General features: G+C 37.6%; 1 long non-coding RNA gene and 1 pseudogene across 2 annotated transcripts in view; both read left to right on the forward strand.

Moving 5' to 3' along the window:
• Positions 1 to 5,250: 5,250 nt before the first annotated feature.
• LOC149121929 (uncharacterized) overlaps positions 5,251 to 26,372 on the forward strand; it is a 74,361-nt gene continuing 53,239 nt past the window's right edge. For both annotated transcript variants that reach the window (XR_016221174.1, XR_016221173.1), the window contains exon 1: positions 5,251 to 5,429. This is a non-coding gene — a long non-coding RNA (uncharacterized LOC149121929). The remainder of the gene's footprint in view (positions 5,430 to 26,372) is intronic.
• Positions 18,808 to 18,884, forward strand: LOC149121930 (U2 spliceosomal RNA; annotated as a pseudogene).

Consider the following 26,372-nt stretch of genomic DNA (forward strand, 5'->3'; position numbering starts at 1 on the left):
TAAAAATCTACAGGTCCCACTTATATCAAGTCCAACATAACCCTGGGCACTGTTCACGGAACAGAATAGACATTCAATAATAGCAACTGATTTGACGAAAATGAATTAATCCAAACAAATTTTTTAGATAATTCTATCCCATAGTAGGTTACTTTTGCTCTTCCCAGTTTTTGTAGCACCTGCCACTGGTCCTACTCATTATGTACCCGTGTGTACCTCTTTCTGTTAGATCTCATTCTCTCCATATGCGGTATCTCATCAGCTGCCTATGATGCTACTTAAACACAAAGATTTGTTAGAAATATCTTGTATTCCCCATGACTTCTATATAGCAAATCCTCCTGCTTATGACTGGCACTAAAGAAAACGGTTCAGATTGACACAAATAATTATGAACTTGCCACAAGATCCCTATGTACACTTGTATCCTGCAAATGGAAAAGGATCATAGTAAAAACAAGTGTATTTGAATACCTAAAATAGTTATTCACTATGCCAGTGAATACTTCCATTACTTCTTGCAGTCCAGAGACACTGGCATTATTCACTTTGGAAGAAACTTCAGCCAAGGAATTTTATGTAGCATCCTAAGAATATACAATCCACATATGATGAGGCCGACCTCAGAATCCTTCTAAGAAACTAGAGGTCAGTGTTTCCAGGGGTGGGGACCTGCTTCCTTCTCTCAGGCTGCTGCTTTTTCATAATGGAACCAATTCCTTCTCATTTTTCCCAGAGTCTGGGGTCTGGAGGTTGCAGGGCTCCATTCATTCTATGCAGGGAAGAGAATTGCACGCCACATTGCTGAGCAGCACTGGGTCCAGCTAAATATCAGAGAGGGCAACAGAGATCACAAGACGGTCTTGATCTTGCTCTCAGAATTTGCTTACCTGAGCCTCACACAGAAAGAAGCTGCTGTAATTGTTCTTCCAGGTGAAAAGGCCATGACTGATGAAAACAGACCTGCACTCCTGGCGCTCCCCCAGCGAGGGCTGTGTCAGTACTAATACCTGTTGACTAAGTCTTGTTAGCATTCCATTTGCTACAGGAGATTTTATATCTCAGCCTGTGTGTCAGAGAACTGGCCATAACATCACCTCTTAAGACAGTTTTTTTTTTTTCACTATGTTCCTAGACCTGTATATATGAAATACACAAAACTTATATAACTTAAAAATATTTTAAAAAAGAAGCCCCCCCCCCAAAAAAAAAAGACAAGTCACTTGTTTTTCACAGAGGTTTCTTAGCCTCTCAAGGAATCCTAACTTTTTAAGCTAAGAATGTGTTTTATACATTTTGAATTTCAAAAAACTTACATGAATTCATTACTAAATAATCAATTATAACATTTAAAATTTTTTGTAGAGTTCAGTTCAAAGCAATTTTCTCACTTTTAACAATATCACTGTTAAAAGTACGTTTTGTATCACTTTTTTAACAGATTAAAAAGCACAGCCTCAGAGACTGTAATTTGCACAGTATCACATGGTTGAAGGGGCATTCCCAGGACTTTAGTTTAAGCTTAATCTATGTCATTCTGTTATACCAAAGTTTCTATTCGATAACAATGTTTAGCATTTAGTGTTTCATTTTACCTTTATTGAAACTTTGGAAAGTAGGAATGGCTGGCAATATCTACTTTACAGACGTGAACCTAAAGTCAGCATGATTAAATTATTTACCTAAAGAAAAATGAGTTAGTGGCTCTATTACAACAGGAAGTTGTTCTCATGAACATTCTAGTATGACTGTTTATGCTTCCTTATAACATGCCATTGTGGCTAAAGGGTCATTTAGTCTGTGCATCTGTCCTCTCAATGACAGGGAGACACTCTAGTGTCATTTCTCAAGTGAGAATATCGTCAATCGATATTACAAATTAAAGGCCCTGGGTGGCCATAATGTGGCAAGCCCTGGGTTCCCTGAAGCCAGGGCCTAAGGAGCTTCAAGGCCCTATGAGATAGCCTTGGAGGTTCCCTGGTATCAGCTAAGTCTCCATTGGTTTGGCCTGGCTTGGCCAATTGTAAACTAAGTGGCCTTTGGCATTGACTTTCTGATTTGTAAACTGGGACACTGACAGTGCCCACTTTGTGAAAACCCTGTGCTAGTTAACTGTAATACTGCATAGGAGGTATTTAGCACAGTGTCAGCACAAACAGAGATGGATTAGAGAGGTGAGGGAATTTCTAACCCTGGAGGTATTGATAGGGTTGGGGCTAGAAGGGAAATAAAAGGGCAGAGTGTTGACTATCGGATTCAAGTTTTGTTCTCAAAGTTGATTCTCAGATGTTACTATCAAATTTATCTTATTTTCCATACCATTTCCTTGACACAGTCACAGAGAATTCATCAGACCTTTGCAAAAGGAATTAGATCACAGACTCCTTCAAAACCAGGCATGAGAGACTTACTGAAGTCTCTCTTGAACAGCCAGCAGAGATGTGGACACAGATATCCCATTTATCTCTTCATCTCCATTGTGGTAGCACATCTTTGGCTCTCCAGGGGAAACCCAATAAGGTTATGAATGTGGGCATTAGAACATGAAGGTCGGCCAGCGCCATGGCTTACTAGGTTAATCCTCCGCCTGTGGCACCGGCACCCTGGATTCTAGTCCTGGTCGGGGTGCCGGATTCTGTCCCGGTTGCTCCTCTTCCAGGCCAGCTCTCTGCTGTGGCCCGGGAAGGCAGTGGAAGATGACCCAAGTGCTTGGGCCCTGCACCTGCATGGGAGACCAGGAGAAGAACCTGGCTCCTGGCTTCGGATTGGCACGCTGCGCCTGCCGTAGTGGCCATTTGGGGGCTGAACCAATGGAAGGAAGACTCTCTCTCTCTCTCACTGTCTAACTCTGCCTGTCAAACAAAAAAGAACATGAAGGTCATGCGCCAGTCTCACTGCACCCAGTGCAGGGCTTCCCTGTGACAATGTCATTGCTGGGGAGAGCTCTGTGAGACTCAAGGCTGAACTTCAATGGACAATCAATTTTTACACTTTGCTCACACTTGCCTTTAGGTCTTAATTTCACCTTGCATTTCCATCTGCTTTTTCTAAATAAGGGGAATATGCTACATACAAGAAAGTCCACTCATTGTTGCATCAGTAATGTGCCCCTTATAAAACCATATACTTGTTTAGTTCATTTCCTTGGAGTTTAGAATATTATTTCCCTCTATTTTTTTGGTCAAAACAAATTATACCTCCTATTACACACTCACAGCCACACACATGCACATGTACACATTTGTGTATATGTATATATCCCATCCTAAGTCAATATATATTTGATCATCTTGCTCATCCATGAATCTTACTGATTTTCACTGAGCCTTCCTCCTTGAATGCAAAGCATTTATTCTCTATGTCCCAACTGACCATTCAGACTGGTGACATTATTTGCATATTCATACTTTACTTAACTATCTATATTGAGTTCTCTTCAAGGGCGAGAAAGTGCTGTCTTTATGTGTGTGTCATCTCTATTGTCCAACCTTGTACCTAGCACATAGCAAGAAGCTCAATCATATCTTCAAAGCAATTTGATTAGAGTATCACATTCCATGGAAATGTTTAGGATTTCACATTCTTCATATAAATAGTGTCTTTTATTGAGTTACCACCACTGAATAATCTTCACACATACCATGATTGAACACTTGGAAGAATCCAATGTCATCCTATTTTACTTATTTATGACTAAGCTGAGACAAAAAATGGTTCATTTTCATAGATGTATAGACCTGGTAAAACCTATGAGTCCTTCCTAACTTTCACCAACCCCCTCTTCCTTTCACTGTAAACCATTTATTGTCTGGGAGCTAATCTCATAGACAGACCTGTGACATTGCTAGAGTCACACTTTGATCCCAGAAATCTAATGATAAATGCATACTCTTCACTCATACTTTGTACTGTTTCCAGGATTTGGTTGATTTTGTGATTCTCTCCACACAGCAGGAACACAGTAAGAGTATTTTGTTGTTGATAATGATAGCAGCTGCTAATAATGTTAACTAATGAGCTTTTAAGGAGGAAAGCTGTTCGCACCTGAAGTTCCAACAAAGTGAGATGTCCCTAAATACAGGGTTTCTTACACAGGTTAGACTCTGTCAGCCTAGAGTGAAGGGGGAAGAAACTCACAATGGACTTAGTGATTAGAAGTTAGACTTCAGCTCTTGAATTGTTCATCTATAAAACATAGAAAAATATGCAGAACTAAATAAAAATTGTAATGACAGATAAAGAAAAATATAAAATGTACTATTTTGGTCTTACTGCAACATGCAAAATCTGAGAACCCTTTTGAATCTTAAACACTTGCACCTTGCACACATGCAAATATTTAAGACACCTTAGTTCAGTTTCCTGCTCCATAGCAGTTCCTTTTGGAGCATAATTGGCCAGCTGGTGATTTTTTTTTCCCTCAGGGTGAGCCTAAGACACACACACACACACACAAATACACACACTTTATGTCTTTTAATCTCTGATTGGACTGTCACTTGTTATTTTCTATAATGCAGCAGAAGAGATAGCCCAACTTTAAAGAGATAATGAAAGAAAAAGAGAAAATGGAAACACTACTTAGGGTGAACTGTATTTTTAGAATACTTGACACCCCTTTTTTGCCTCAAACAAATGTTTCATGTTGTGGAATTTCTGAGCTGGTAGTTCAGTTTTTGTTTCGAATTTTAAAATTTGTGGTGTTAATTATTTGGAAAGTTTTGTATCATTTTGATGTGTTTGAAACTCAAAGTGCTGTGAAGAAGGAAAAAGAGGCCAATTATGCTTTACTGACACCTTTTGATTTAGATGGTTAATGTTCTTTCTTCCTTGAAATTAATTAGGCTTTGATAGGACAACAATACAGGTAGTTGTAACTCAGCTTTCATAGTGAATATGACATTGCAAGAAAAGTTAATTGACTTACTATAGTGCTATTATCAAGAAAAAGCTTGGAATGATCAGAACAGCAAATGTACTCTTGGCTGCTTTAGCTATGAAGGTCTTTCTTGTATACATATTCTGACACAATAAAGGAAGAGTTACACAAATGAAGTTATGTCCCATGATCTTCAAATTGTTTAGTCTTCTCCACATTTCTCCAATCTTTGTTAAGTTGGATTCATTGGGACATATTTTTAAATTAGAGAGGAATGGATTCCAGGATTCAGATATCACAGGTGTGTGATGGCTGGGACCTGGGATTCTACGGTTTTAAGAAACATCCAGCTGAATCTGACGATTAATCAAGTGTGTGTGTCATGGGTTTAAGTCATGTAGAGCAGTCCAACTCAGCCCACCTGAGAGACGATTGCTAGGGAATAAATAGCTCTGAAGAGACGGCGTGAGAGAGCTCCATCTTAACGCCAGGCCTGGACTCTGACTTGTGGGCTATAGACAGGCACACACTGACTTTTCATCATAAAAAGGTAAGACTTGGGCTAAGTGATCCTAGTGATCTTTTTAGCACAAATTTACTGTGACAAAAAAGTCTGAGTTGGAGAGAGAGCGGTATCATAGCCAATTTTATATTCCCCTTCTGCAACCTTCTTCAGTCCTCTGCCTTTGAGGGGTTCTGAAGCCGAGGAAGGTCCCACAGGTGAGAGCAAAGGAAGGAAAGACCAGTTTTAACAGACTTTCTCTCTACGTTCATGGCTCCAGGAGCAGGAGGAAATATACTGGAATTATAGACAGAAAAGAGATCAACGCTGGAAAAGCTCAGAGTCTATTGTGGAATTTTGAAGATATATCTACCTTGAACCAACCCTTCTGAAAAAAATGAAAAACCTTAGATTTAGGGAGGTCTCTTTGGCCTAGTTTCCACCTATAATGTTTTGAGGTTTTGTTACATACTATGGTTGTGTACTAAAAAGCTAAAGCAACCTGAGGGGGTAGAGGGGTTAAAATAGGAACATTAAAAAAAAATGAGAATAAGTGTTCTGTTTTTTTTCAAGTAGTCCGTAGGAGATAAGGATATTGTGATAGGGCCTATTTTTCCTTTGAAAAATACTTCTCCAAAATTTGTGCCATGGATGTTGTGAAATTCTCTGTCGATTCCCCTAGAAAAATCTGTTTGCATTTTGGCAAAAAGAAAAAAAAAGTGGAGAATATTATCATCCTACATGAAACTCCCCAGCGTTCACTGAAATACTAACGCATCAGTTAAGTCCAGCAGTTTTAATAAATGTATGTTTAACTTAATCATCTCATGCTTTTATTTTCCCAAAAAAGCATTTACCAATTGCTATACAGCTGGTCGTGTTCTGTGGAAAACAGCCTATCACTTCAGATTGGTTTTAGTTGTAAACCACAGCTGCAGATCGCTAGGGGCTATCTCTAACCCTGGAGTCATTGTATGTTTGCAATTAGAACAGTCTATTTTTCTTGGGGAGCAGGGGTGGCAATGAGGCATGCCATACCCAAGGAAAAATGCAGAGTTTTTTCCGAATTCAGTGATTTACCTTATATGGTAGTAGTAGCAGGATGAGGGAAATATTATTTTTTAAATGTTTATTTTATTTGAAAGGTAGACCAGAAGCCAGGAGCTTTGTCTGGGTCTTCCATGGGGAGGTAGGGGCCCAGGGATTTGAGATACTTTCTAGTGCTTTCCCAGGCATATTAGCAGGGAGTGGCATTGGAAGTGGGGCAGCCGGGACTCAAATTGGTGCCCAAATGGGATGCTGACACTGCTGGCAGTGGCTTAACCCACGATGTCATAGCAGCAGCCCCTGGAAATATTATTTTAAACACAATGGAGTACGTACCCATGACGTGGGTTTAGGAAAGGATTATCTCTCGTCTTGGTGATAGTTCTTTAAAGGTATTGAAATGAATTATATTATTCCAGATTTAGTAAAAGAGAAGTTTATTTAGCTTTATTTATTTGAAAGAGAGAGGTAGATATTCTGTTGCATGGTTTACTTCCTAAATGTCCACAACAGCTGGGGCTTGATCACGCCTGAAGCTAGGACGTTGGAATATCCATCCAAGCCTCCCAAGTCAGTGATAGGGACTTAAGTACTTCAGTCATCTGCTCAATCTGGGGGTGTGCAATTGTAGGAAACTGGATAGGAAGAAGTGGACTCATTCCCTGACACCCTGATATGGACGGAGGCAGTCCAAATGGCCCTTTACCCTGCTGCACCTCAATGCCCACCCCTTCCAGGGTTTTTAGTTGATAGCTAATTTTTCAGTGAATATGAGAGTTGACCATCTAGTATCTCCCGTAATTTCAGTGGGATGAACTTGGAACAATTGACTATAATTTGCAACTTGGGGAAGATGAGAATTCCAAAGTTTCCAGTATCATTTCTGTGGAATGGTGAGAGACATGAAATCAAGTAGCGTTAGAGAAGCCTCATTGCCTGTCAGACTTGTTTGCTGTGGCTACCGTGGAGGTGACAGAGTTTCCGTAAGACTGAAATCTGTGTGACTTTGGATGTAGAAGTATCATACCCTCTATCAGCATGGGAAACCTTTTTTCTTCCCAGGCCCGTGTGGATGTTTATAACATCATTTGTGGCCATGCAAAATTATCAACTTAAAAATTAGCCTGCTGTGGATTTATTGCCTTTAAAGTCCTGCTTGCACTTGCCTTGGCAGGGTCACACCAAATGATTATGATTATTATGCAGACTGCAGTCAGAACCCCTCTAAGTCTAACCTAAGTTTTTCACATGGAAAATGTATTATGTTGCCATGTGGAGATCAGTGCACTAAATGACATTTATGAAAGAAACCTGTACACTAAAGCACACCCATGTCTAAATGACAATTTAGGTAACCTGATTATTACTTTCTTATCTCCCAGCTTTGAACTCACCCTTACATATGCTAATTAGTGATGCCAGGGCTGAGAAATACATCACACATTTGGTTTCTGTTAAATTCTGCTAACAGGGCAAACTAATTGGAGATTAGAAAAAAGAAGAGATTTGCTTTGTACTCTTTCTGCATTCATTTTACTGATTTTCTAGCTTCATATCCTTTGAACAACACCCTAGCAAAGTTTCTTCATTTTCGCAGTAGCTATTTATTACAGCACCAGCAGTTGATTCCAGGAATTGCAGAACTAGCCAGAGACTCTGGCATCATCCTGGTAGCACCTTTACTTTAAACTTCTAGGCCCAGGTGAAATGGGACTCCAGTTAGTTAAGTCTTAGTGTCTAACAGTAGCCTCTTCTTTCCATGGGTCTGAATTCCTCTTCAGTAGATGGCTGAGTTTCCAAATTTTACAGTTGAAATGGTTCCAGCCTCTTCCTGTTGTTCTTCCGGTCCTGGGTCATAGCTGCTTTGTGCAGTACCTTGAATCTTACTCCCTTCATGGTACTTTGTTTTCTTTCTGCTTCCGCAGCTCTTCGGCACCTAAGCAGCACTGTTAAAATGGTATTTTTATTCTGTCTCCTGAACCCATAACTGCAGAGGGAATTTGTGAGTCAGGATTGTTGTTATCCACCAGATAATCACACACAGTTTGTATAATTAACCAAATAATCAGACTCGACTTTTGTGAAAAATGGTCTCTTGATTGTTCATTTATTAATTTACAGTTCAAATCCTATTGTCTTAGCTTAGTGATTCCACTTCTGCTAGAGAGATGATACCAATAACTCCTTTGCTTTGATAATTTCATTGGTTATAGGACAACTGCATCAGACTTGAAGTTCTGGAGGGGTTGTAATAATGACTATGTGATTAGATAGTGAACTTTAAAGAGATGTCTCTCCTCAGCTACAGGTTACTCTTTTTTTAAATTAAAATCCAAGTATATTTTGATGCAAATTTTTTATATCCATGCATAGTTTTTTTCCCATTTTTTTATAGGTGGCTCTTAACAAGGGGAAATGTATAGTATTTCTGAGTCCTGATTTCTTTTCCTTATAAGGAGCCAGAAATGCAGATTTTTAGAAGCATTTCCTGATTTTTTAGTACTGTTTTTAAGTACTATTATTTTAATTTATAAAACAGTGCACAGGCTACCTGTGTGCAGAACATATAAAGCACACCTGTGATCCAGAGTTGATCCTCTGGGTATCAGATGACAACTTCTCTTTAACAGAACACAAGACATGTGACTCAATCTGGTTTGGGTGTGTATCTTCATACTACTAAGTGGTGGTGCAAAAAACAGTAAAAGAGGGAGGAAAAATATCCCCTAACCAAGAACACTTAGTTATTAATAGAAACAATTGATCACATAATCTTGATTTCAAAAATACCTATTGACTTAATACATGTTACTTCTAGAACAATTTGGGAAAGAATCACATGAGTCTCTGAGCAATTTGGGGAATTACATTTTTTAAAGAAACCCATATAAAATATTATTTTGTAATTATTTGAAGGCAATTAGTATTTCCTTCCAAATGTAGAACTTGTAATACTAACATGACATTTGAGACAAATGAATGGAGAACGATTTATTTATGGTAAGTCATTGCAGTCCTGCAGAGAGTGCTGGAGGAGCTCTGTTTCATATTGATGAGGCATCGGAGATTGGCCTCTTCAGGAACATGCCTTCAGAACTTACTCTAGGCCACTGAACAGAATCAATGTAAACCAAGAGATTTTTTTGTATATGCTGACTGTAGTATTTATATTGAAAAGACTCATTTTGGAGTGAGTTAACGTTTGATCAATCATTTCGTAGCAAGTTGATCACTTCCTAAGTTCCTGTTTCTGTTAGCTGCTTCAGAATTATCTAATGCACTATGCTGTCTCTCTGCTTTAGCTTAAGTTGCATTTACATGAATGTCTTCCCCCCTCACCGCTGATGTATTTGTGAGCTTTTGAAGTGTTTCTTATGGCAGGGTGTGAGGTGTGTGTGTGAGAGAGAGAGAGAGAGGCAGAGAATAAACATGCGAAATATTTATACTTCACAAATATTTAGCATACAGTAAAATATTGCTAACTATATGTGCATTGTTGTACACACCTTTATTTCTAAATCATTTTGTCTGCATGACTTAAAATGTATAGCATTTGAATGGCAACTTTCCAGATACTCCGCCTCTTAGGCCCTGGATACTGACATTCTGTTTTCTGCTTCTGTGACTTTAACTATGCTAGATCCCATGTAAGGGGAAGCACAGATCGTCTGTCCTCCTGTGACTGGCCTTTTTTCACTTAGCATAGTGTTCTAAAGGTTTGCTCATGTTGTAACATGTGGTAGGTTTCCTTTTGTTTAAGATGGGAATGTTTCATTGTTCATACCATATTTTATTTATCCATTTATTCACTGATGGACATTCAACCTTTTGGTTACTCTGTATAATGCAGTGGAACATGGGAGCAGCAAAACCTCCTGGAGATCTTGATGTCAATTGTTTTGGATAAATACTTACACAAGAGACTGCTGAGGAAGAAGGTGGTTCTGCATTCATGTTCTTTTTTTTTTTCTATAGTAACCACATGATTTTATATCCTCCCGACAGTACTCAGAATTATTTCTCATCATCCTAACAGTTACTTATGCTTTTCTGTATGCCTTCCTGATAGGCAATGTCTTATTGAGGTGATGATTTGCATTTCTTTCTTTCTTTTTTTTTTTTTTGACAGGCAGAGAGGACAGAGAGAGAAAGAGAGAAAGGTCTTCCTTTGCCATAGGTTCACCCTCCAATGGCCACCCCGGCCAACACACAGCACTGATCCGATGGCAGGAGCCAGGTACTTATCCTGGTCTCCCATGGGGTGCAGGGCCCAAGGACTTGGGCCATCCTCCACTGCACTCCCTGGCCACAGCAGAGAGCTGGCCTGGAAGAGGGGCAACCGGGACAGAATCCGGCGCCCCAACAGGGACTAGAACTCAGTGTGCCGGCGCCATAAGGCGGAGGATTAGCCTAGTGAGCCGCGGGGCCGGCCCATTTGCATTTCTGACATTTAGTGGTATTGAATATCTTTTCCTACACCTGTAAACTAACTATTCACATGTCTTTCTTGGTAGCAGTGTCAATTCAAATGTTCTGCTGTATTATTTTTTTTTTAGAGAGTGGGGTTCGTAACTAGATTTTTTTGACTTCCTTATGGAGTTCAGATTTTAACCCCTTCTCAGATGGATGGTTTGTAACATTTTCTCCCACTTCATAGATGACTGTTCTCTCAGTTCATTGTTTCCTTTGCTGTGCAAAGCTTCTTAGTTTGATGTAGTCTACTTATTTGGTTTTTGTTGGCTGTGCCTTGAGTATCATATGCAATAAATTATTGCCAACACTACTGAGATAAAGCTTTACTTCTGTTCCTTCTAGAAGTTTTATAATTTTAGGCTTTTGCTAGTCTTCAATGCAATTTGACTTGATTTGTGTTTATGATGTAAAATAATGGTTGTTTCATTCTTTCACATGTGGGTATTTAGTTTTGGCAAAACTAATCTAATAAAAGGACTATTCTTTTTGCCATCATATTATCTCGATACACTTGAGAAAGATCATTTGACCACAGTTTCACAGGAGTATAAACAAGGGCTAAAAACAGTCATATCACAAGCTAAGCATTTAATTGCTATGCTTTTTTTTTGTATTTTACATTTTCTCTGATATGTAGAAGTTAGACCCCCAAAGACAATTATATTAACTCAATAAGCCTACTGATATCTAGTTGCATCCATTTTGTTGGAAAAGGCAGAGTAACATTCCTTTTAATGGCTGAGTGATACCCCATTCTGTGTATATACTATATTCTTTATCTAGTCATCAGCCAAAGGACATCTGGGTTGATTGCATATCTTAGCTATTGTGACTTGAGCTTCAATAAACATAAATAAGTCTTCCATGTGCTGATTTTGTTTCCTTTGGATAAATTCCCAGGAGTGGAAGGCTGAGTCATATGGTAGATCTGTTTTCAGATGTCTGGGGAAACTCTGCACCATATTCCATAATGGAAGTTTACAATCCCACCACAGTGTATGGGGGTGCCTTTTTCTACACATTCTTAATGGCGTTTACTTGTTTTTGGATGATAGCCTTTCTAACTGGGGTGAGGTCAAACTTCATTGTGGTTTTTATTTGCAATTCTCTAATGGCTAGTTACCCTGCACATTTTTGCAAATGTCTGTTGGCCATTTACATTTCATCATTTAAAAAACACCTGTTCATTTCCTTTGCACATTACTTAACTAGACTGTTTTATTGTTGAGTTTGAGCTCTTTATAGATCCTGAATATTAATCTTTTATCAGTTGCCTAACTTGCAAATATTTTCTCCCATGTTGTTGGTTGCCACCTCTCTTTGAGGGTTTGCTTTGTAGTACAGAACCTTTTTAGCTTGATGTAATCCCATTTGTGCATTTTCGCTTTTATTGCCTTGCTTCTGGTGTCCTTTTCAAGAATTCTTTTCCTATACCAGTATCTTGGTTTCCCTGATATTTCCTCCTAATAATTTGATGGGATCGGGTTGTACATTTAGATCCTTAATGCATTGTGAGTTGATTTTTATATAAGGTGTAAAATACTGTTCTTGCTATCTTTGATAGTACAATGCTATTTTGATTACAGTAGCACTGTAAAGTTTTGCAATTCATTTTATTTTGCTTTTGAAAGGCAGTTAGAGAGAGACAGAGAAAGGTCTTCCTTCTATTGGTTCACCCCCAAATGGCCGCTGCAGCAGGCGCGCTGCTCCGATCTGAAGCCAGAAGCCAGGTGCTTCCTCCTGGTCTCCCATGCAGGTGCAGGGCCCAAGCACTTGGGCCATCCTCCACTGCCTTCCCGGGCCACAGCAGAGAGCTGGCCTGGAAGAGAAACAACCGGGACAGAATCCGGCACCCCGACCGGAACTAGAACCCAGGGTGCCGGTGCCGCAGGCGGAGGATTAGCCCAGTGAGCCACACATCGGCTGCAATTCATTTTTAAATTTCAGATTAACATGTGATACTTGTATATTTTTAAAGAATACAGTGTAACTTTCCAGAAAAATTCATAGCTTAAACCAATCATGCTGGACGGCCAGGCTTTCTACTTTATTGTCTTTTGTTTGTTTTGAAGCCAACAGGCTCATATATTCTAATTTTTTACATATAACTTACGTCATCGTGAAGTGTCATAACACTGTGCTGCAAAGCATCAGAACCTATTAATTTCATCCTAGTGTATTTTAGTTCTCCTTATCCAGCATCCCCACATATTGCACCCTCTAACTTTCTAAGCTTCTAATAATCATTATTACAGATTTGGATTAAATATATATTATCTTCCACATATGAAGGAGAACACGTGGTATTTGTGTTTCTGTGTCTAGCTTAGTTTGCTTAGCATAATCTACAATTCTGTTACTGCATATTAGAATTTCATGTTTTTATGGCAAAATAATGTTCCATTGTGCATGTGTTTATTTTTGTATCCAATTTTGTATCTAAGTCAATGACATATCTTGACTATGGTGAATGGTGCTGCAATGATCATGGACATACAGGAAATGTTTCCATGTGCCTTTTTCATTTCCTTTAGATATATATCAGATTGGGGAAACTGGTCGTATTTTTAGTTGTTAGAGGAACCTCTGTAATATTTTCCATTACAGCTGTACTAATTAACATGTTTATCAAAAATGTGTTAGCATTCCTTTTTTTTTCTACCTCCTTGCCAGAGTTTATTTTCTGTCTTTTTGATAATAGTCATACTAACTGGAGTGAGAATACATCTCATTATGGTTTTGTTTTGCATTTGCAATGTAACTAGTGATACTGAGTGTTTTTATATATTTATTGGCCATTTATATTTCTTCTTAGAAATGTTTATCCTGTTTATCTATTTTTTAAACTAAAATTTTTATTTTTTTCTAGTAACTGTGTATTTTAGGTATTAATGCCTTGCCAGATGGAAGGTTTACAAGTATTTTTTGAGATTCTGTCGGTTGTCTCTTTATTCTGTTGATAGCTTTGTTTCGCAGAGGTTTCTTAGCTTAATGTAATCCCACTTATCTATTGCTTTTGTTGCCTGTGCTTTTGGGGTGTATCCAGAAGGTCAATCCTTCTGTCAGTGTCTTGAAGTGTTTCCCTTACATTTCCTTGTAACGGTTTCATAATTTCAGCCCTTAAATTTAGATCTTTAATTTATTTTGAGTTGATTTTTGTATTGGGTGAGAGGTGGTAGAGGATCTTGTTTTAATGTGCATAGTTAATTTCCTCCATAACATCTACTGAAGAGACTATTTCTCAGAGTATGTTTGTAGCTCCTCTGTTAAAGTTAAATTGGCTGTACATGCACGGATTTATTTCTGGCATTTCTATTCTGTTCCATTTGTTTGCGTGTCTACTTTTACAAAACATTGTTTTTTTGGTCACAAATAGCTTAAATGTAGTATTGTTATGCCTATAGCTTTGTTTTTACTGTTCAAGATAGAGTCAACTATTCGGGGTCTTTGATATGTCCATATTTTAGGATTTTTTTCCTAATCCTGTGAAGAATACAATTGGTATTTTGATGGGGAGTTCGATAAATATGTAAATCACTTTGGATAACTTGGACATTTGAACAATTCTGCCAATGCATGAACAAAAGCTATTTTCTCTGTGTGTCTGTGTCCAATTTCTTTCATAAGTGTTTCGTAATTTTCCTTGTAAAAGTATTTCACATTATTGGTTAAATTTATTCCAAAGCATATCTTATAGTTATTGTAGATGGGATTGTGCTTATAATTTTTCTCTGAGCTCATCATTGTTGTATAAAAATAATACTGTTTAATGGTGGTGACTTCTACATTCTGCAGCTTTACTTTCTTATCAATTGTAATAGTCTCTTGGTGAAGTATTTTTTGGTCTTTCTATACATAGAATCACGTTATTGACAATGACAGTGTGATTTACCCTTTTCCTATTTATCTTTATTTTGTATCTTCATTTCTTTCTATTGTCTGTGTCTAAAAATTCCAGAACTGCGTTGAATGAGGTTTGTGAGAATGGAAATCCTTGTCTTGTTGCATATCTTAGGAGGGAGAGTCTTCCAGCTTTTCCCCATGTAATATTATGTAGGCTGTGAGTATATCATAGGTATGTTCATTCTATATGCAATTTTTTCAAGGTTAGATTATGAATAATTTGAGTGATTCTTCTGAACAAGTTTAGTTGGCCATTATCCTTAATTCTGTTGGTGTGATATATTGAATTTATTGACTCTCTATGTTGGTATCCCTAAGATAAATCCACTTAATTAGGGTGAATTTTTTTTTGTGAATTGTTCAATTCAATTTGACAGTATTTTTTATCTATGTTAATCAGGGATGTCAGTGTGTATTGTTTTTACTATGTTCTTGTCTGCTTTTAGGATAAGAGAATTGCTGGCCTCATTGAATTGATTAGGAAGGGTTCTCTTCTGTTTGAACTTTTAAGAATAATTTGTGGATTACAAGTATTCTTCCTCAAATTTGCTATAATTTGGCAGTTAAGCCATCTGGTCCTGGATTTTTCTTTGAAAACATTTAATTATGATTCAGTCTCAATGCTCATTATTGATCTGTTCAGATTTTCTATGTATTGATGGTTTAATTTTAGTAAGTTATATGCATCTGGAAATCTTTTCCAATTTGTCAGATAGTTGTTTATAGTAGACGCCATTGATTACTTGTATTTTTGAAGCATCAATTATAATATTTCCTTTTCATCTCTGTCCTATAAAAATTGTTTCCATTTGACCAAATTTTAATCAATTTCTATTTTTTCTGATATTTTACTCATTTGAGTGTAATTATCATTACTTACAATAAATGTACTTATAGACACACAATTTATTAAATAACAAAATTTTAAAGTTCTCAAACTTGGATACATGCAGTATTTCACTTAACATATACAGAAATTTATTAAATAACTAGGTGCAACAAAGAGGATTGAGGTGGGCTAATAAGCTCTAGTTTCCTTTAGACTTGATCTCTCTGGCACAGGTCATACAGAATTGATAGGTTAATATGGAGCAACTAAGATTGATAAGACTTTCTGGCTAGAATTCTAGTTTCCTGTGGAGTGTTAATATGCTTACATTGTTGTATGTGTCCACTACCCACATGTGTTTAGGATTCTATTTGCTGTGAAAAGGGAAACAGCCTTTCATGGCTAGTGGCCTCATAACTACTCTTACTGGCTAGCTGTTAAACTAAGTTTCTGTGTTATGGTGGAGTTTAGTATTTTACTTCTAATGTCCTGCCAGCAGAGAATGAATTTTGTTGAAAAAGCTTCACTGAAAATAATTCTCATTGATATTTCCATGAGTATCCCAATATTTATGGTATCTCCCTGATGTGAAATACCCATACCCTTGTGTTACTTGGACCATCTTCTACGGTTGAGAAAGTGTTTCTTAGCATGAGAAAATTAGAAAAATACCATCTGAATTTGGGTTGGCAATGATATTGTCACAAAGGACATAGGTACCTAAAATTGAGAACATAGACTCTCCTGTCTAATTCAGTACAAAGAAGTACCTAAAGATGTTGGGCACTGGTCTAAACAGTTTACTTTTGTAAATCTTTTTGAATGCACTTAATAATATATATTATTCTTGTTAGTAGATGAAGAACAAAAAACAAGAGCAAAGGGAATTAGTATACAGTAATATACATGAGGAAACTAGATACGAGAGAAAAATGTCAGTCTTCAAGTTTTCTATATTGAATCAGTCTGTATCAAACCCCCAGCTAAACACTTATTTTAGGGATTGGTCTCACAGTAAAGTCTTTGGAGTAGAAATTAGAACATCTGGATGTATTGAAAGTTTTGGCAGGTTAGGTTCTCCAAGATGGATCTGTTGAACAGAGTTCGAGTATACAGAAGCACTGGTGAATATTAGTTACACAGAGAACTGGAGAGGGCAACAGGATTTGGTAGAGGGAGATATCGGTCATTGGGTGAGGGCCACTGATGCAAAGCTTGCCTACTACTGCTTTTCTCAGTAATTCATTGAAGTCACTTCATAAATAGAGTAATGTCAATGTAAAGCAAAGATGACCCTTGAAAAAGTTATTTGGAGGTTCCAGCTACTGCATTCATAATAGCTGTCTATCTTATGCTTTCTTGAAGAGAAATAAGAAGGTTACATTTCCACATTGACCAAAGATAGTTAGCATTATAAATGGATATAAGTCTAATTTGCTCTCGTCTCTCTGGTAAAGTAATGCATATATGTTTTACATGATTCTCTCTCAGTAGGAGAAAGGGACAAGGTTTCAGAATGCCTACATTGATCTCCAGTTGTTCTGTCTTCTTTGATAACCCTGAGTGAATCCTTTTCTCCCCTGGAGGCTCTGCTTTTTTATAGAAATTTGTAGCCAAACATCAACCATTCTTGGTGTTTCATTTAAAAATTAAAGTAAGACTTAATAGTTATCTTGGTAGGAATAGTGTTAGGAGGAGGACCTAAGAAGGCTTCCAAAGTTAGGCAGTGTTCATTTGCTTGATCTAGATGTCGAGCACATGGATATATTTATCTTGGTGGAAAATACATCATGTGTCATGTTTATTATTTGTGTATCTTTCTGTACATGCTTTAATTTTTAAAAACTTCATATCTAGTATCCACTGCTGATCCTTATTTGGCGAAAGACCAGATAGCAATATGTATTTATTTTCTGCCTCCTGATTCCTGAATCTGATTTGTGTTTGTGAGGCCTGTTTTTTCCCCAGAGGAAACCGGAGGTGAACAATAACTATTAGAGTCCTGATACTGTTTTCCTTTTTCTACGTGCAAAGTCAGAATGGACTATTGTTGGTAGTAAATCCTTATTTATATGATCACTTAGCATGAGGTTTTCCTTAAAATATGGCCTGACTACATCACTGCCTAGTTTGTTTTATTAAACTCTGCTCCTGGGATTACATATTTAATAAATTCCAGTTACGGGACATTAGCTGAAGCCTATAGTTAGCAAGACCTTAACATCTCAGCAGCTATGTCATCACCCTGCGGAGCTGTTATTCCCCAGTACAATGAAAGGGTATATTAAGCTTGTCAAGACACCAGGAGACAGGAGCATGTGAATCCGATCACTCGTTAACAGGTCACGTGTAGATAAATGAAGTCCTTTATTGCCACTAAATGAAACTTTCAATTATAGTGGAAGCTGTGTTGAAATGAATGAGCTCTAAAAAGTGGAGTTTTTAAAAGAAGGAGTCTTGTACTGTGAACAAGGAACAACCTGGCTCCTTCGGATGAGGAAATAAATGCAAAGATGAAGGAATCCACTCAAATGGAGAACCTGAGTCCCCACCCTCAACTAGATAGAACTAGGAAGTTGGTGATACAGCTCCCTGAGCAAAACTGACAGTGAAGAGAATCTTCACATAAATGTTAGCATGAAAGGGCTTAGGAGTTAGTGTTGGAAAACTAATTTTATAAGATGAAAACTTAGAGAAGTGTAAATTGTATAGAAGTTGGACAACTATTTGGTTAGCTATAATGAAATTGGAAATATTCATAGACTGTGACCTAATATTTCTATTCCTCAACATGCCCTATCCCAACCTGCTTCTACTTGCCCTAATAGACATCTATATAAAGGTTCTGGGCGAATGTCTAACAAATATATAACCTATTTGTATCCACCGTTATATTTATTGTGAGGAATGCCTTCATTGTCCTAAAACTCTTGGCTTTGCTTATTCATTCACCTTTTTCTTTGAACCATGTCAACCAGTGAGTCTGTCTTTGATTCCAGCTGTATGATACTCCAGCACACGCTAGCAAGCCATTTTTTTATTGTTGTAAAAGTGAAAATTGGAAACCACCTAGGTTTCTATCAACATAAGAAACAAAGCAAATTAGTGTGTGTGTGTGTATTTGTTTGAGTAACCAAAAGTAGTCAAAATGAATGTACTAGAATGGTATGAATGATTGCTTCTCGGCCTTTTGGCTAAGATCAAGTGTAGAATGGTATGAATGAGCTGAATTTATTGCACAAACATCCTTAAATTCAGAAGAACAAGTTGCAGAGACTCCTTAATAATTTTTACATTTGAAAAATATATAACAATAGGGCTGGCACTGTGGCTCAGTAGGCTAATCCTCTGCCTGTGGTGACAACCCCCAGGGTTCTAGTCCCGGTTGGGGCGCCGAATTCTGTCCGGGTTGCTCCTCTTCCAGTCCAGCTCTCTGCTGTGGCCCAGGAAGGCAGTGGAGGATGGCCTAGGTGCTTGGGCCCTACACCCGCATGGGAGACCAGGAAAAGCACCTGGCTCCTGGCTTCAGTTAGGTGTAGGTCACCAGCCATAGCAGCCATTTGGGGGGTGAACCAATGGAAGGAAGACCTTTCTCTGTCTCTCTCTCACTGTCTAAATCTTCCTGTTTAAAAAAGAAATATATAACAATAAAGCTGTATGTTGTATGAGAGTTAATACATGTGTAGGAAAGATATAAAGAGGTACATGGGATTGATAAATACCAGGCTCAATATATTAAGTACCCCTGAGAAAAAGGGAGGCAAATATTTAAGAGTGCACAGGTATCAACACGTGACTCAGTTATTCATTGTATTAGCCATGGTAAATTTGTAGGCCAGGCATTATAAAGGCATTAAAAATTTTGTTAAGATCAATTTTGGCTTTACCAACTTAAGCAGTTACTCTCACATCTGTTCAATTAACAAATATTTGTGGTGCTTTAACTTTGAGTGAGGCCCCTTCTTGAGTCTGAGAAAGCATTAACAGATGATAAGCCATCATCACTTTTCTCAACATACATTGCAAGTGAGGGGATTGAAATGATAGAAAAAATAGGCATTCAATATCTAAAACGTTCACTAGATATTTCTGTTTAAAATAGGCACTTTTTAGTACAGTTATAGTTTACAGCAAAATTAAATGAGAAGCAGAGTGCTTACATACCCTGTGCTTAACAGTCTCCCCTACTATTGAAACTCTGAGATTTACATTTGCTTCAATTAAGGAACAAATATTGACACATTACTATCAAAGCTCAGTTTATATTCAGTTCATTTTTGTGCTGTCATATTCTATGGGTTTTGACAAATCCATAGTAATATACACTTGAATTCACCGTAGTAGTATCATACAGAATAGTTTTCTTGCCCTAGGCGTTGTCTGTCTTTATCCATTCATCCCTTTCCGCAAACACTGGCAACCCATGAAACTTTTGCTATCATAGTTTTTGTTTGTTGGATTGCCTTTTCTAGAACGTCATAAATTTGGAACCATATAACAGGAAGTCTTTTTAGATTGGCTTCTTTGACTTGGTAATAAGATTTTAAGGTTTCTCCTTAAAATTTCGCAGCTTTATAGCTCATTTCTTTTTAGTGTTCAATAATATTTGAGTACCTGGATGTACCACAGTTTGCCTTTGGTTGCCTTCAAATTTTGGCAATTATGCATAATGCTACCATAAACATGAATGTTCAGGCTTTTGTGTGGGCATATTTTTTTCAACTCATTTGAGTAAATACCAAGAAGTGTAGTATTCTGTTGACACTACCTTTTAAGAGAAGTAAGTTAAAACAGAAATATTTGAATCTTCCTAAAGTCTTCAGTGACCAATTTCAAGCCAGAGTCTGAACCATGGGTCAAGGTACCTGGTTTCTAACCCCTGTTGTCTGCTATTGGAACCAAATCCACAGAGAGCTATATCTTCATATACATGTTTATATGTATCTGCTTACCATATTAGTCTGTATATTAATCCAGTAAGATAATGGAGGAATAGAGCAGTACATGAGGTATAGATTTACAACTTCAATTCAAAATTCCTAAGTAATATGCTGCAACTTCATCTATACTTTTAATATCAAGAATTGTCCTTCAAGATTTCATAAAACATTTACTCTCAAGGGACATGGAGGTATATATATATATACTTGGAGTTGTCTAAATCACTAAATCAATTGCCTCTTGGGATCTTAATTGTTGCTATTACTCAGGCAAGGAATTTGGTAAACAAAAGTGTCTGGGATATAATGGGTTAATTAGAATGAATCAGTTGTGATCTTCAGGCTCCTCAGAGCCTTTACATTGCTAATGTGATGGCTCCATCTGATGGAGTTCTCACATTTCTTGAATAATTTTGGCCACAGATCATTTTAGTCAATTTTGTTCAAAAATTATTTTTTTTTTTTTTTTTGAAAAGGAAAATACTTTACTGAAGAAAAACTAAGGCAAAGAGAGGTCCAGGGGCTTCTTGGAAGTCAAATAACTTGTCAGTGGCTTAAGCCACAGAACAAGGGAGGAGGCTGGGGTAGTCACAGAGTAGAATTTTACCAAAGAGATGTAAGTAAACGAGTTAATATGCTTTGTAGTCCCTACAGTGATGAAGCTACCACTTAAAGAGATTATCTGGAGACCGTTTATTAAAACTTGTCCTCTATGTCATAGGTGATTAATTTTGTTAACCATTTGGATAAATTCAAATTTGTTCTAGGAAGCCTTTGGTTACTTCTCAGACTAGAACAAAATCAAGAAAAGGGACAGTAAGGCAAACAAAAAGAAAACAGAATTACTTCAGTAAATTGTGTCCTATTTCGGTGAGAAGAGCTGGTTATCAGAAATTTTGTTAGATATTGTTAAAGTATTTCTAAAAGCAGTTGAAAAGTAATGAGTTGCTTGGATCAAGGGTGCATGTCTTCACTTTGTACTGTATGCTTCCAAGATCTGACTATTTGAGTCTCGATTCTCCATACAACATCTGTGTCTCTATTATATACTGAACTTCAGAGAGAAACTGGTGGTTATGGGTAATAAAGTTAACAATTGTGAATAATGGCAACATTTGAGGAAAGACAGTACACATTAAGGGAAATGGGGTTTAGGATAAACTTTTAAGACCTCTTCGGTTACGGAGTCTCTTCATAAAGTAAAGTTGCTGTGTAGAGAAGGAAGCTTGGAAAACAAGTATTCATGTAAAGTAGAAGAGCCTCTATATCCACAGGGATCTCAGCTGCAGGGTGTAGGTTTTGGTCTAGAGCCAGTTTCAAAGCCTTTTTTTAACTGGACGATTTTACCTGAGCCAGAAGTAATAAGATACCAGCAGGAAGAATTCACTGAGGGAAATGGGTTTCTATAGTGATCTGATTCATGCACTCACATCTCTTAGCTAGTTAGAGTAAATTATCTGTGAGATTGTATTATTAGTTGAACAGCAGCTGCAGGTTTTTTTTTTTCAGTATAATTTTAAGCCATGTATGATTATAAGTTGGAAAATATGTGTATAAGAGTATAATTATTTTTGTATATTTTTAAAATTGAGATATCAGAGTAACTGCCTCTTCATTTGTAACCAGTTATATGAGGTAGATCAGATGGCACCCTCTCCTACTGTTACAGTCGAATTAGAGTTGAATTGCTCTTGCCACCCCAAAAACGCTCCAAGAGACCTTCTCTCATGTAATTAACAAAGGGTAAAGTTTACTGATGTTCCGACATGTCGGGGCCCCCGTCCCAGTACAGGCGAGCGGCCTCGAATAGTCTTGGGTTGGGGTTTTTATACACATTGAAACAAAGAAAATCAATCATTGCATAGAGCAGACAGTGGTATAGAGTAAACAATTGATACAAGTTAAGTGATTTTACAACCAATTGATTTATGAATACAGGGAGTGATACCTAGGAATGCAGCCGAATGGCGATAAGGGACACCTGGTGGCGCCAGGGTTCCAGGAGGCAAAGAGATATATGGTGACTTCTTCTATCTCACTTAGGTGAAACTGAGGTTACGCTCACATTGGGGTAATTTACTGACTAATGGCTATGCAGAGCAAGTCTAACAAGGTCAGGAAAGTTCACCAGAGGAGGTTGGGGGGGAGCAGCTTTTAACTTTTTAACCCTTCACTACATGTGATTCTTCCTCCAAGGTCTTTTCTAGAAGGAATGACATTTTGGGCTCCATTTTTATCTGGCCTGAGTGTGGTTAGAGAGAAATATCTTCCCTCAAAGCTTCCATATGTCAGCTGGGTCTCTGAGATCCAGTAAGGCTTTGATTTTCTTCCAAATTCCATGTGAAATTTCTGTCTTCTCACTGTTTTTGCTGAGGTTGAAGCATGAGTGATGTATGTCTACGAGGACTTTGCCTAAAAGCAATGTGCAAATATAAAACGTTGAAAGTAGAAAATTCATACAGGAAATGCTTGAGACAGTGTGTGCCTACTAGTTTGTACGATAGCATGAACAAATACTGGGTGCTCAAAACATAAAGAAGCTAAAGAAGTTAGGTCTTGAAAGAGGATTATTTATAGCTGAGTATGTAGATCAGAAGGTCATAAATATTAAGAGGTCTTCCTTTTGATTCATATCAGCTACAGCAAAATAGAAAGGTGAGTTTATCTTGATCTGTTAAAAATGTGAATTTTCCTGTTCCATAATGTCATGGGATTATAAATGCTACAAGCAAGAAAACCAACAATGCTGGCTGCATCCTAATATAGATTGCTATCTGGCAGTTGTCTGTAGAGATTCCATACAGAATACTAGGAGAGTGTCATGGTCCCCCATTTGGCAGTCTCAGTGTTCTTGGGAATACATATGACAAACAAGCTGGAAAATGAGTGACTTTGTTTCCATAGAGGAAAGTAGCTTTAAAACTCTTCAAGGCCGGCGCCACGGCTCACTAGGCTAATCCTCCACTTGTGGCACTGGCACCCTGGGTTCTAGTCCAGATTGGAGCGCCGGATTCTGTTCCAGTTGCTCCTCTTCCAGGCCAGCTCTCTGCTGTGGCCAGGGAGTGCAGTGGAGGATGGCCCAAGTGCTTGGGCCCTGCACCCACATGGGAGACCAGGAGGAAGCACCTGGCTCCTGCCTTCGGATCAGCACAGCACACCGGCCGTAGCGGCCATTTGTAGGGGGAGTGAACCAACGGAAGGAAGACATATCTCTCTGTCTCTCTAACTCTGCCTATTAAAAAACAAAAACAAAAACAAAAACAAACAAACAAACAAAAAAAAAACTCTTCAAGTTTTTAAAGTTGAATCACGGTTTGCAGAGATTTTGGAATGTGGATGGGAATGGAGAGTTACTGTTTAATGTGTACTGAATATAAGTGAAACCAGGTGAAGAGTTCTAGAGATTGAATGGTGATGATAGTCATACAAAAATACATATTTAATGTCACTGTATACTTGAATGTGATTAAAAATTTTAGGATATATGTGTTTAACATTCAATTTTTTAAAATCAAGTCCAATTCTGATTTTAGAATCACAGTATTACACTACTTAAAAACCATGCTTGTGGGGCCTGTACTGTGGTGCAGCAGGTTAATGCCCTGGCCTGAAATGCAGGCATCCCATATGGGAGCTGGTTCAAGACCCGGCTACTCCACTTCCTTTCCAGCTCTCTGGCCTGGGAAAGCAGTGGAACATGGACCAAGGCCTTGGGCCCCTGCATCCACATGGGAGGCGTGGAAGAAGCTCCTGGCTCCTGGCTTCGGATATCGGCACAGCTCCGGCCGTTGCAGCCAACTGGGGAATGAACCAGCGGATGGAAGACCTCTGCCTCTCTGCCTCTCCTCTCTCCTCTCTGTGTAACTCTGACTTTCAAATAAATAAATAATCTTTAAAAAAAATTTCTAAAAAAACCCGATGCTTGCTACAATTGCCTGAGAAGATTGCAGGTATTTTTTTAGGGAAGAATGTTTTTTAATCACTTATGATTACTCTCAGTTAATGTTTTTGTTCATTAAACAGATATTAAACATCTAACATGCTTGTCACTGTCACTTGTCAGAAATATATTTGCTGTATGTAAAGTGTTCCTTTAGATTAATTTAAAAATACTTTGTTAAAGTGGCTGTAATGATGCCTACTCCTTTTGCTTACTGTAAGTCAGGGTCTGTACCTTATTTTGTTGCTTTTATGCCATTTGTTTTTCAAGGGCAGCATTTATCAGTGTGCTGTCTGACAGATTTTGCATCTTCATCTTCATTATTGTTTTATCTTACAGTGAAGAAGCCAAAATTTTGTCAATTTTATTTGTAAACTTCTGCCACATCAATGCTGCTAGATGGTAATACCTGTGTTCTGAATTACTGTGTTCCCCAGTGGTATTTTGTTATGCCACTTGTATACTTTCCTTATCTTCTTCTACTAGCTTTTTTTCTCCTTCTGGATTTATCTATTTTTCTACTTATTGTATACACTTAGGATTCCTAAAATTTTGGGGGAACTTATTTTAATATTCTAATTTTTTTCACCCTGATTATCATTTTTCTCCCACTATCCTCATGATTTTTATGTTGTCTTCCTGTTTCATGCCCATGAGAACTTTGTAGCTTGAATTTTGTGAGAAGGCTGTCCTTGTTCCCTGATCCATGTCTATTTTTATGATAATTCCTTATCACTTTGTCCATTTAAGGGAGCATTTATATACGTAGCACTCATTCTGACTGCTACTTTATACATGATAAAACTAAGGCAGTAACCAACTTTCTTGAGGTAACAGACAATAAACACTGAGCCATAGAGTTAGCAGTGTTAAGAAACCCAGATAATATGTCTTCATAGTCCATCGCATAAACCATGGCACAGGTTTTCTGATACTTGCACTTTATGTTGATGTGTGCATGAATGGAGATAAATACACATATCATATGTTTCCAGCTTGATGAGTATTTATAAACATAATACATCCATTCAACTAGCCCCCAATCTTCCATAGCCCAAGCTTAGCACTGTTAATACTTCCTAACAGTAAAGAATAGCTTCATATGTTTTCATATCTCATGCGAATAGAAACATACAGTTTCTCATATATGTATTCTATTGTTTTAAATGTTTTTCTTAGCCTTTGAATAATTATGTTAGGAAGGAATAACATGTGAGACTCTCCATCCATACATTCATTCTAATGTTCAAAGATATGGGGATAGTTTCCATTTTGCTTCTGATAAAATTGCTACATTCAAATGTTGGCATTTTGGTTAACATTTTGGATATGTGTATGTTTACAGGTAAACTTGTTGGCTTTTAGGATACGCCATAGTCTAACATTGATAAATAATCCTGAATAATGATTTGATGTGGCTCTGTCAGTTTAACTCAGTGGTAGCATATACAAGGGCTCTGGTTTATTTATTCTTAGTTCATACTAATAACTTATATATAATATATATATATTATAATAACTAATAACTTAGTTCATACTAATAACACCACTAGCTGGTGTTTATATTTTCATTTTAACTATGTTCTTAATGCATATAGATTATGTCTGAAGACCTTGAACATCTCCTTACATATTTATTGGCTATATTGTTTTGCTTTTTGAAGAGTGTTGCTTATTGTGTATTTCCTATCAGATTTGTGAGCTTTTCTTTTTAATTTGTAGTCTGAGGTGAAATAAGGACCCATTTTTTTTAAATTAAGTTTATATCCTTTCCTCTATTGCATTGCAGTTTTTATCTTCAGTGACTCCAGTTGCACTTACAGGTATGGGCACTTTGTAGATGCCAGGTTCTTGACTGT

Source organism: Oryctolagus cuniculus, chromosome 15 (genome assembly GCF_051225735.1).
Source record: "Oryctolagus cuniculus isolate XC-2025 breed Fujian yellow rabbit chromosome 15, ASM5122573v1, whole genome shotgun sequence".
NCBI lineage: Eukaryota > Metazoa > Chordata > Mammalia > Lagomorpha > Leporidae > Oryctolagus > Oryctolagus cuniculus.